Source organism: Epinephelus fuscoguttatus, linkage group LG15 (genome assembly GCF_011397635.1).
Source record: "Epinephelus fuscoguttatus linkage group LG15, E.fuscoguttatus.final_Chr_v1".
Taxonomy (NCBI): Eukaryota; Metazoa; Chordata; class Actinopteri; order Perciformes; family Serranidae; genus Epinephelus; species Epinephelus fuscoguttatus.
In genome coordinates this window covers 9,349,346-9,362,616 of record NC_064766.1, presented here as the reverse complement: position 1 = coordinate 9,362,616, position 13,271 = coordinate 9,349,346, and positions in this window count along the sequence as shown.

Genomic DNA, 13,271 nt, shown 5'->3' with positions numbered 1-13,271 from the left:
TTAAGACTTTTGGTATTGCAGAAGTGCTTGTTAAACCAGGTACTAAGAACACAGTTGTGCACAAGAATGCACCAACTGTACGTACAAACCAACAAAAAAAACACAGACCCCTCATTCATTTGTTTGTGACCACTACATTAACACAGTAGAGGGCTCCTGCAAAAAACTGCAGGGTTATCCCATTTGCCTAAACAAGGCAACATTATGCCACAAGGTAGTCAAACCCCTGCAAAGGTACACTCCTGTCCTGGTAGATTATTTTGTAATGTGAATGTCATACCTTGAGAATATTGCTGATTCACAACTTTTTGAGTTGTAAAATCCTTCTTAACAATATTGTTATTGTTGTGGCATTGGATAAGTCCTCATTCTCATAGATTGATTTCTCAAACTGGACTACCTGGATTGTATCACATTGTTTCATCAGTACTGAGGACGGCTGTGGCTCAAAAGGTAGAGCGTTTCGTCCACCAATCAGAAGTTTGGTGGTTCAGTCCTCGGCACCTCTAGTCCCTCTAGGGGAAGATACTGAACCCAAAATTGCTCCTGATGGCTGTTCCATCAGTGTGTGAATGGTTACTGAGTAGCAACACACATGTGCACACATGTATGGTAGCCTCAGCCACCAATTTGTGAATGTGTGTGATTGGGTGAAAGTGACTTGCTTTGAGTGGTTGGAAAGTGCTGTACAAGTGCATTTTACTCAAAACAACATGCCCCCGCACCTACACCTCCTTGCCTTTTTTAAAACGAAGGGCTGTTTTCTGTCTGAACACCTGCTAACAGTGTCTGAAACCTCCTCTCTGAGGCCAGAATCCAACCATTCTTATTGTAGGTTTCCTATCAGTGAAGCCATAGCTTGACGCTCTAATCGAACCCTTCGCCTTTTTCTCCACGTGTAAAAAAATCCACCAGACTACTTGATGAAGTTTAATTGTTTACTTCAAAAAATCAAAAATGCAGATACAGATCCAAATCCACAATTTTCCGCTGACAGAGGTAAAACAAAAAAGGGATAAAAGATAAGAGGAGGAGGAGGTCAAAAAACTGTGTGGCTCTACACTCCACTGCAATTAACTGTCTCAAATTCAAAAACTCCCCCTACTGGCGAGAGTGTAAAAAGAGGCAATTAAAGGTACAGTGCAATAATGAAAATAATAATACCCTAAACTTAGAAGTTACAATTATGAAACTGCATTTAGGTTCCTACACTTATCAATCCTTGTATTACAGTTCTGCAAGTCTGCATAGGTGGGAAAGTAAGTCAGGCTTTGAACTACTGCTCAACCTCTTATTTTTCATTCTTGCCTTTGAGGTGGCCATTCAGAACGGGTAGCACAGACACTCCAAAACCAACATCAAAAACTAGTGGGCACAAAGGCCTCACTGGCCTAAAAACAGCCAACAAGTGCTGACTAGTGCCAATGATGCAGGACGCCACTGCAAAAACTAGGAGGACAGTAACTCACTGACGGCCTGACATTGACCAATTACAGAAATTCGGCTAAGTGTGTCAGGGCCCTTAGACTTGGGGAGACATCACCAGTGTTGGGACTTAAGTAACATGTTACTCTAATTCCACCTACTAACTAGAGATGTCACACAGAGATTATTGCTGATATCAGGATGTGGGCAATGTGGAATGCTAGGACACACTCTGCGGCCCACCCAGTTACCACTGTTAGCTCTGCCATTGTTAGCAGTGTGTGCGCTGTTAGCACCGGTGGCTGCAAGACATTAGGTCAGACCCCTCCATGTTGAGACTGACTAACTACTAATTTTCAGTAACTTGCATAACACTAGACATCAAGTAGTACGACCTTCATTTTAAGGATACTGAACCCTTTAGTTTCTCATTTCGTGCCTGAGTAAAGTTCCTGAAGCTCCTTAGTTTCAGAGACTGTTTGGTCATGCATGCAGTCACACCACATAAAACCATCCTATCTGAATAGACAGCATAAGTTGGAATTTGAGGCCCAGTTCTCACATTCGTAACATACTGATGCTTCTTTTATTTCCTCAGGATATGAACATGCTGGGGCAGAAAGAATCCTGACATTAAGTCTGTCATTTCCTGATTAAAATCATTTCAACCATCCATGTCAATCCAGTTTAGCACTTAGCATTTCATACATTTAGACACACTTCCTGATGTAATAGCACCATGTCAGTTTTACTTAGCTCCCCGACATGTCAGTTCCACACAAGCATCTTCCTCGAAAAACGGTCACAATAGGAAAAGTATGTTGAATGAACAACATGCTTGACACTGACTGACTGAAATTCAACAGCTCATTTAATCTGAACTTTGGAGGAGAAAAAAACTGACAGTGAGGATGTCACTGAAATCAAAGAGAGGATTATAAACGTTTTGAATGCAACTTAAACATTAAAACCATCTAATCACCACAGGAACATGAATACCCTTTCTAAAACCTCTATTATCCAACACAACAAAAGCTATTGTTACCCACAATGCACAAGTCTTTCCTATGTGGAGAGACTATCCCTGTGAAAGACCTAGCTGGTAGTATCAAATACACAGTTAACACTGCACGTCAAACCCTCGGTCACTGGATCCAATGGATAAATCACTAAATCACGCCACAATGGCTGCAGACTCGGCTCATTCACATAGGCCACATGAAAAGGGAAGGAGAGAAAGAGGGAAGTCTGACTTCCATGGCTCAGGCCAGCCAGACAAAAGGCTCTGGAACAGCACTGCCTCAGGACAAAATCATATGACACTGGCGCACAGGAAATCACCCAAATTGTCTATTGTCTGGGACAACATCAAAATCCCTCTGCCTCCATGCAGGGGCAGAAAAATGGGGAGGGAGAGAGCTCAGGGAAGATGGATAGGAGAGGGGGAGAAAGTGAGTAAGTGAGAAGTGAAGGAGGTTGAGAGAATATATTATGGTATGTTCACGCCATGTTTGGAACATAGCAAATAGACAGATGTATTCTAAATTAGTGCTGCACGATTTGATAAAAATGTGCGATTGCGATTATGGTGGACAATATTGTGATTTGTGATTGCGGTTGCAATTACAATATAATTACAATAAAATATAATAAATAAATGGTATCATTTACATTCTCCTACATTATATGAGGGGGGCACTGACCTGACATAGTTATTGTTATGGACAGACAGTGTGTCAGTGACCATCAACAGACTGAGCACAGTCAAACATGCTGCTCACACGGCAGCGCAGCATGGAACTGTACACACAGCGGAGCGAGCCTGTGTTGCGTTCAGGCATTATCACGTAAATGACAAATTCCAGCACGCCATAGCACAACACAGCAGCATGTCAAGTGGGCCGAACCCGAGCAAAATTGCTCAATTTTTCATTTGTTATGGAGTCCATTTCCCTGTGACACTTACAAATGTTTGCTTAACTGTGCTTGGATGTTGTTTTATGAGGCTCTGGCGGCTTTCAGTTGTCTTTGTCCTTAACGTTACACGGCTCGGCTTCCTCTCGCATGCATTCTGCCTACTTTTCCCTGTGCTGTGCTGTCTCAAGTGTTGATATAGATTGGTCGTGTTGCCGCGGGACGTGGCGACTTTAACTTTTAAACTTTTACACAGCACGTCTTTCTGTTTTTTTCGCCACCAACTCAGCCTGTTCTTGGTCGAGCTCATACTCTTCTTCAGCGTCTGTGTTGGTCACTGCTGCACGCCAGCTGCACGCACCAGGATAGCTTGTGGGCGTGATGTCAACAAACTCCACACACTACAGGAGAGGCAGCCACCTTCACAGGCACACATGTTAACATTTATTTAGCCTACATTAAATTGCAAATCGCAGCCTTTTATGCGGTTATGTAATCGCACAGCCTGACATCGATTGCAATTGCGATTAGATTAATCGTGCAGCGCTATATCCCTACTAGGCTGTTTACATGGCTAATAAAAATGACCACTAATATTCTTGTTCACATGCAACCATGCACAATGAAATCAGCTCAAATGATCCAGCTAGAGCCAACTGTGCCATTTTCCTTCTCTGCGTCAAAATTGTTGGGTTTTTTCCAAAGTTTTCCATCAATGGCAGACTTGTTTGACTGTGCGAACACAGCCTCCCTCTTTCATTCCTTCAGCCTCCTTCTTCAGCTTTGCAGTATTTGAGCATATCCAAAATCCTGTTGATATCCAAGTCTTTCAGAATCTTTAAAAGCAGATGTGTTTTTCCTCCTGACACAAAATTTGGGTTTGTCTTTTGAACGTCCATCTCTACCCCAGCATTGCAAACTGCTGGTGAGTTTGTTTGTGTACAAAGCATCCAAAGCTGACCACAATCAGGTAACAGGCCGTGCATCAGAAACTGTCATAAAAACCTCAATTCAGATGCATATTTAGAATGTGTTGTATACATGTCCAAAGACTGCTCCTTAAGACCTGAATAATACCATCATATCCCATGTCTTTATTGGAAAACTGCTATATTTGGAATAAGGCCTAATTTGGAATATCCAAACAGAACAGACTGTTTACATGACCTGTATCAAATTTAAAATATTGGAATAGTGGAATGTTAGTGTGCATGTAAATGTAGTCAAAGTTTGCCATTCTTTGAGTTTTGATGAGGGAGCAAAATATGGCAAAAGACACCATATCAACACATGGTATTTGTGACTGTAGATGTGCAGCCTGTAGCTTGATAGATAATAGCTCAATCTGCATCCCACAACCATAAATTATTAAGAGTAATATTTGCAAAGCAAACAACTAAAAAGGAAGCGAAAGAGGATCCGTTTCACTACTTTGTATTGACATTGGCTTATTTTTCTCCCCAATTACTCTAAGGGAAGAGTCTACCGAGGCTTTTTATTCTTGAGGTAAAACAGTCGTGAGAATACAACCTGTACCACGTCAGGAATAATTTCTACAAAAATCTTATTTGCAAATTAACTGACACAAACTTGACCTGACTGTAACCTGATTGTTACATCTGAGTTTTTAGTTTTGTGCATGACTTCGTGGAGGCCTGTGGAATAGACAAAGAAACTCAAATCAGTAAAAATACAAATGATTTCATGGAGCTTACAGACATAGAAGGAGATTTTGACCACAGCAGTCAAAAGATCTAAAGTAGATCGAGCGTAGAAAGTTAGGATTTTTAATGTGAGGTCCGTTTGTAGAGTTGATTTATTCGGTCCTCCTTTCGTTTACTGACCACTCATACCCTGTACTCCCCAGAGAGCATCTATCAATCATACTTTGCGGGCAGCATCTCCTCTTATTTAAGCATTGGGTTTTATAGTTTCATATCTAAAACAGCTGGTCACTGTAGTTTTCACTCAACCAGCAGAAAAGAAAATAGTGCATTTGTTGGGGACTATTTTCAGATGTGGATGAATACACATTTGGTGCAATAGTGTACTATCTATAGCTCCCTTCCCACAGGACCAAAAAACCTACTTGCACACACTAACATCTGGCTTTTGTATTTAATGGAAAAGGTTAAAGTCTTGGGTATTTTCCCGGCTCCAGCTCTGATCACGTCCAATCCAAAGATGCGCTAATTTTAGCCCATTTGCCAACCCAATGCCATGCTGCCACAAAATGCCATCTGTCTCTGTCCAAGCAGCGCTCAAACATCATTTGAAAGTTATTGTGTATCGAGTTTGAGAGCGAGACTGAATAAGAAAGAGATATAAAAAAAGAAGTAACAACCATATTTTCACAAGCCTTCATTCTGATTTCGACTTTTTACTGACCTCCTTCCCAGTCCATATGTAACGTCAAACGTGACACACCAGAAAACAAAAAATAAATAAATACAAAGGCATATCCATCTACAGCTGTTAGTGGGGGAGCAGTATATCTGTTATGGTTAGAAAAGACTTGCAGTGGCCTACCAATCTTCATGTTACAACTAAAGTGATTTTCACTTCCTGTATGGCAACAACCTCATACATCTGAATCTCCCAGGAAGCAAACATTATGCTGACAACTATTAACATGTATCATAAAACAGCTGTGTTTCAATAATCTAATCTTACGTCATGTGACTGTTCCAGCCCAGCCCATGGATATAACAATATCGCCCTTTTTTTAACATTTAATAAAACTCAGATACATGCGCTAATTTTGGTGCAAAAAGGGTATATGGCAGAATGATAGTGTAAATAGTGGCCTTGTTCTTCGTAATGAAGGAACATTTTACCCAGTGCAACAATTGGTGTCATTTATGAGCTTTTAATATATATTTTTTAACAGCAATGTAGGTCTAAGGCACAGAGGAATAAGCTGTACTAGGCTTTGGCTTCACTGACAACGCTTATTTATTATCAGGATCAATTTATTTACGTCTCTAATGGGATTTGCTGATAGTTAGAAATCAACAACAACAAAACAAACTGGTGGCCATATTCACTTTCCTGAGCTGAAATTGCATATTACTTCATTAGTCCTGGCTTATCTCAGCTACTGTTCTGTCTTTCAGTCTGTTGCCAGAAAAAAAGATCTGTGTAAGCTACAGTCGGAGCTGAAAGATAAGCTTGGTGCTGTCCTTATCATAACAATTGTATTAACAGAAAGCTTTTCCAACTATCTTAGCTTACAGTCGCAGTCAAAAAATGCAGCTTGTCGTTCTACTCCTCACTCCGAAAACCATTTCTTCTGCGTTAACCCAATGTGAGTTGGCTGAGTTTGAATACATGAAAGAGTAGACCATACCATTAAGATGACCAGAAATTTTTCAGTTCTGTACTACCAGAAAGAATGACATCAGCATCAGTTTATGGTGTAAATGTCTTGAAGATTGTCAAAATGAAAGTTCTCTGCTACTTGTTGTTAATGTCCCATGAGTCTCCCCAGAAATGTACACCTATGTTAGCCTCCTCCATCTATTGTCCATTTTTGTGGTCATAAATCAACCTAACGTTGTTAAAGTGTATGAACTGACAACACTGTAATCACTGTTGTTATAAATCAATAAAAAAAAGGCCATAAAAGCAATATAATAAGCATGTAAGTGAATGAGAAAACCATGGAAACACTGAGAAATCCAGGGTTTGTGTGGACAGTGCAAACATTCAAGTAAAGGCAAGAGCGTGGAACAAGTATGATCGTCACAATATAAGGTGATCTGTAACTTTCAAAACCAGCTTACAACTCCCCCTCCCCTCTCTGCTCGTGGATGTATTTGAACAGGTGAGTACAGTCAGCCTAAGAATGATGTGCAGGTAGGCAGTCAGCCAGCCTGTCAGGTAGAGCCTGAGGCCACACTGGCTCTCATCTATTCAGCTACACAACACATATAGACAGACGGCTCTCCTCTGGCCTTCTCATTCATCCCTCATTTCACCCCCCTCTCTGGGAACAAACCTCCACGTACACACACACACACACCCTTGTACTTTTTCTGTTTCCTCCATTCATTGAGTTTTTGTGGGTGTCTCTCCAAAGAATATGCGCATTGTTTTTAGTTTGTTTGTTGTTGCTGTAACTGAATGCAGCAAGTGTGTGCTTCATATGGACAACATGTGACCAGATGAGGACCAAACTACTAACACTATACTGCAAATTTGTCAAAAACAGAATACCATGAGGTTCAATCCAACAGAATATTTGTGTATTTTTGTAATTTTTTTTCCACAGTTGGTGATGTGTTTAGAGAGGCGTTGATTCGACTTCATGATCCTTTTGGAGAATGTTGTTGTTGACAGGTGATTCAGCCCATTTATATCAAGCATAGGCTAATTACTGTGTAAAGCGTGTGTTTTTGCAATACATCTTTCTCACTAACATGTGATTGTGAACCCCTAACCCCACCCCACCGCGTTTCCAAGTGGTATAATTGTTGGTGCTGCTGTTACAAAGATGACAATACTCTTTGGTAACTGTGGTTAGCCACCAGGGACAACAAAAGCGTTATCCTCTCCTGTTTGGTTGCACAATCGTTGATGCATTTCTTTTGTGCTGTAAATCAAGCCCCAGGAGATCGTATCCAGTGGCAGACTGAATTGCATATTCATAGTCAGGCATGTCCAAAGTCTGGCCTGGGGGCAAATCGTTGCCTGTGGACCGATATTTTATGGCCCATAGCTTATTGCTCAAAATATACTATATGTGGCCCGCCGCACAGTACTGGTTAGTCAAGCAAGATCACATTTTTCCTTTTCACCTCACAGTGACAAGACTATCAAAGATCTTGTAGACATGCACCAAGTAGGAACTACGCAGACTGAACCAATGTGTTTTCATAGACAAACAAATGACAGCCTAACAGCAGACATTTCCCACCAAGAAGCAGACATGGCAACAGCAAAAAAGTGTAAAGTGGACAGCTAGAGCCGCTGCTGTCAGGAGCAGTGGAAAGTTGAATACTTTTTCACTGGCAGATGAAACAGTTGTGTGTGTTTCAATTGTATGGCTTTTTAAAATAACCCATATGATGTGAGAAGCAACTGGCCCCCAGGTATTTTTAATCTGGGCCCCCCATTCAAAAAAGTTTTGACCTCCTGCTTTTAGGGGACCAATCTAAACACAGATGGTGTCATTATTCCACAGTGTGCAATAAAATTTACTTCATAATAAGTTAAAGTAAAAATAAACTTGTCTACTTTAAGATGAGCTGTTTCTGCAGGATCCCTGTATAACAAAGGTTGCATTCACGACCACATGGCAGTTATTCTGAAAAACTAACACCATAAACAAAATTGACACGACCCCTTTGAAAGAATGGACAAAAAACATCCAAGAAAAATAGATTTTTACATAGTATCATCAACACAGCTGGGGTTTTTTTTCCAAAAATATGATTAAAAATACATTTTGTTAGAGAGATAATTCTTCAGTTGTTCGATACACCTTCACAATGGGCATGTACAAAAACCTGTCAGTTACCTGCAGTTAATTCTACATCACAGTGAGCAAACAGCAGTCAGCCTGCACAAACACTTCATTGTGCACACACTTAAAAAAAAGGCTGTGTGTGTGCCTGTGACCTTTAGAAGCCTAATGGGCCATTATGCAAATGACTTTTTGAAAGGCCTCATAAAAACTTGCACTGAACCTAGAATTTCGACCTCTGAAACAGGGATCTGTCTTAGCACGGCATTTTAAGCATGAGGCCAACTGAGTGCTTTTGTGCAAGACACTGAATTCCACCAGCAACAAGTCAGGTGAGTGTGACCTCTGACCTTCCTGTGAAGTACAGTGATGGTAGCTGTTTCTTTTTTTAATATCTACCTTTAAAGGATGTTTTAGTGCTTGTACAAACTTGAAATCTTCTCATTTTTAAGTATTCTCATCAACTTAAGTTTCTATAAAGCCCCTCAAATAATCAGCGGGCCTGTCTGTGTATCAGTGGGTGTGTGCACATGTTAAAACAGCAGGACCATAATCCCTATTTGTGTTAAGCCCTCACTAACCAAGCACTGTTTCACTGTTTGCTTGAGTATGAACATCAAGTTTACCAATTTGCCTGTAGAAATCTTAACAGCAATAACAACCACACTGGACTCTTCCCCTTTGACAAACTGAGGCCTTAATTATAGGATTATGACATGGATTAAAGGCTGTGGGTTGTAAGTGTTGCCATCTGATTACCGAAGGATAATCAACAATGACTTACACGTAGGAGGGAGCTCCATAGGAGACTGTGGAAAAGGCTGTCTAACATGAGTGATCCGTGAGTGTTCAGACAAGATCTGTGAAATGAAGAATAATGCTTTATTCACAAACACCAGCTAAACACTTAAGGATATCCTGGACCGTCCTTAAGAGTATCAGGTCCTAGATCGGATGTGAAAAGGTGCCATTTTGTAAATAGCTTGAAAATTGTGCAAGAACATTTTCTGATAGAATTCTTTTTTTTTTTGAGTTGTACTCTCTGTAAGGCTGTCATGACTTGGACCTTCCAATTTGCACACGTCTTGACTCTATCTTGAGATTATTCGGGCCTGCCGCTTATTTGACTTAGAGCTAGGTATACACTGTGCAATTCCTGCCAGTTAGTGATCGGGTTTTTTAGCCACACAGCTTTAGACAGACTTTCAGTTTCATCAGACATTGTATGTTGTGCAGTGTATGGGGAAGTGAGGACCAATCATGGCCCAATCAACTGTTCCTGACCAGCCATTGCATTTAAGATGAATTTCTGCCAGAAATTTTGGTCGGTTGGACAGCACAAATGCCTCTCTGATGTTTCCTCCACCTCCTATCAGCACAGATACATGAATGAGAGAAACAGTGGTAATAATGAATCCATAGTGCTGTAGCATTACAGACCTCCACAAGCAAATAAATTTAGACCTGCCTTGGAGCTTTTAAATAAATCTTTATTGACAATTCTAGTAAAATTCTGCATTCTATAGTCGACAGAATGGTCTGCAGGGGGCAAGAGGACATTTTATTTTCTATTTTACACACACAGTATGAGTACTCAGGTTGTGACTGGACAATCAGACCGTACAGTGTGAGCACATAAATTATGAGCTTTGCAGTGGGAGTTATTTTCGTACAATGCATGTCCAGCTTTAGTGGTCTTTACTACAGCCCAGCTCTGTTTTTATTAAGTCGTCCACAACTTTGCACATTGAGAACTTAGAAAAAGAATCTATAATAGACATATTTTCAGATTTCTTTTATGCTTGGCACTGAACAGAAGACCTCTAGGGGACTAGCGGAGCCTTCAGTTACAGTAAACTCAGTTCAGTCATGGTTGGACTTATCTCAGGCTCATAGTTTTAGTGTTTTGAGAAATATTGATCCATTTTTCAGTCCCAAACACTTGTGACAAATATTCAAATTGAGCTACAACTAAGAACCCCTCCTTCGTTGTGTGCTGACGTTTGTGTGTGTGTGTGTGTGTGTGTGTGTGTGTGTGTGTGTGTGTGTGTGTGTGTGTTGTCTCTCACCTTTTGTTGATCTTTACTTGAGCTCTTTGGGGATTACAGAAAGCACCATGCAAACAAAGCCTATCATTACCTTACAGTCAGGCTTTGGAAAGATTACTCTTGTGGGCAAACAGACCTGCTGTTACCTAATGCATTATGCATGAAATTATTTCAGTCAACTTTGAAATGACAGCTGTTTGCACTACATGACATTACATCGCATGAGAGGGGACCTTTTATACTGTTCCTTATTTTCTGTCAGATATATATATTGTTACAGTGTCGGATGTTCATATTAAACATGGCCAAAGTTTCAGATGATGAGGTGAATGTATCACCACCATTAACCATTATTCATCCAGGGAAAATGCATGAAGAGGCAATCACTGTGAGCAAAGACCTCTGTTTTGAATACTGTTTCAAATCTTTTTTTTTCTGCTTTGGCCAAAAGATGACATCAGTTCATGATGGATTTCTTTATATGATCATCTTCTCCAGACATGCTACTTGACGTATTTAAATTACGGAGACTGCAGTGCTACATGAAGTTACATGCTAACATCAGGGAAACATGTAATCTTGGCTGCTGTTGTTGTTAATTTATCCTCGATTTCAGATCATTCCTGCTGGAACATGTCCGCTTGTGTTTAGAAGCTTTTAGTGGTGATCTTAACAGTGAAAGTGTCATCATACACAGTCATTCCCCAGCTGCATGTACACTTCCACATGTAGCTACATGCTAACTTGGGTTGGGTACAATTCACATTTAAACCAGTACCAGTACCGGGGTCATTACCTTGAATTTAGTCCCAGTATCAAACAGTACCTTTTTTGGTATTTTACTCTTTATTGGAATAACATAACAAAACAAATGCAATTTTGAACAAGCTGTAGCCAACAAGCGATTCTGCTTTTAAAAAACCCAATCACAAAGAGCAGTGATATTATACCGGTTCTAAAATAAGATAGAAAAGAAAATGGACTGGATAGACCGACACTATCATATCTATGATAGTTGTGGCTTGTTGGGAAGCTGGTGGAGCTCTGTGGCTGGCCTCCTGCTTCTGGACGCGTTGCTGTGCATCCGCCTCCTTTCTGAACCCAACGAGCTCCATCGTGTCTGTTGCGAAGCGCCCCCAAGCCGAGAAGCCAGCCACAGAGTTCCGTGAGCAGCTTCCCAACTTCGGAGAGTATCACTGTGCCTCAGCCTCCTGTCGGAACCAGGCATTCTCACCCAGGCACACTTAGGTATCAGAATTTAGCACCGATTTATTTACTGTTAATCAGTACTTTGTAATACCAACATAATTCGGTCAGTACCTTCAATGGTACAAGTTTGGTACCCAACCCTAATGTTAACCTCACAGACACATGTAATCATGGGTGTGGATGTTGTTAATTTCTGGATCAGATTCCTATCACCTCATGTCTAATTGTGTTTAGAAGCTTTTATTGGTGATTTTTCATCATAGAAAGTAGAAAGTAATTCCCTGGCTGCAATAACGTTGAAGATACGTAGGACCATACTGTTCTAAACCAAGGCTGGGACATGCTTTTGACACCTCGCTAAAGGGTATAACGCATGCACAATGTAACCGAACCTGCAATATTGGACAGTTACAGCAGAAGGCGCTAGAAATAAAGGGATGCTGTCCGCTCAGGTGCTCTTTGGGTGTGCTCAGCCTAAAAGAACTTTTTGGGGACACTCAAATGGTTGGCGGCCAATATACAACGGAATTTTTTTTGTTAATGGTGTTCTATTAAAGACCTTCTCAATAATTGCAGAATTCTGATTTTCACCCATATCTTTATTTTTCATTTAAAATATATTTCAACCCAAAGCTGACCACAGACGCCTCAGTGAAATGAATCAGTCATCCCCACGTTCTATGATAGTGCACTAGCTATTGAACCTTTCAGCAACTGAAGACCAGATTTTACTGCACATGTTTAATACCCCAATTATATGATGTGATATGACACTATGACTTCCCCTCTTATTAAACTCCTTGTGTAACACAAGGAAATGCTGACCAATCAGAGCAGACTGGGGGTTTTTCAGGAGAGGGGGCTTATAAATACTGGCACTAAAGCAGAGCATCTCAGACAGAGAGTGGATACAGGTGTTCCAGCACAGACAGGATGAGGAAAACAAAGTGTTTTTTGACCAATAAAGCATGTATATGTTCAAGTAGAAAATAAAATAAATAGGCACAAAAGGTCCCATTTAGAGTTAGAATGATATTAAAATATGACTTATGCTATCGTTTTCTACATGTGTGTCCTTGTTTTATGAGTCAGTTGGTTTGGAAATTCTATTTAAAAGTGCATTCATCATCTTTAAATTCTTTTAATGATGTCATGAAATAAAACATATAATGCACAAGCTTAAAAGCATGGCTGCTCTACCAGCCATT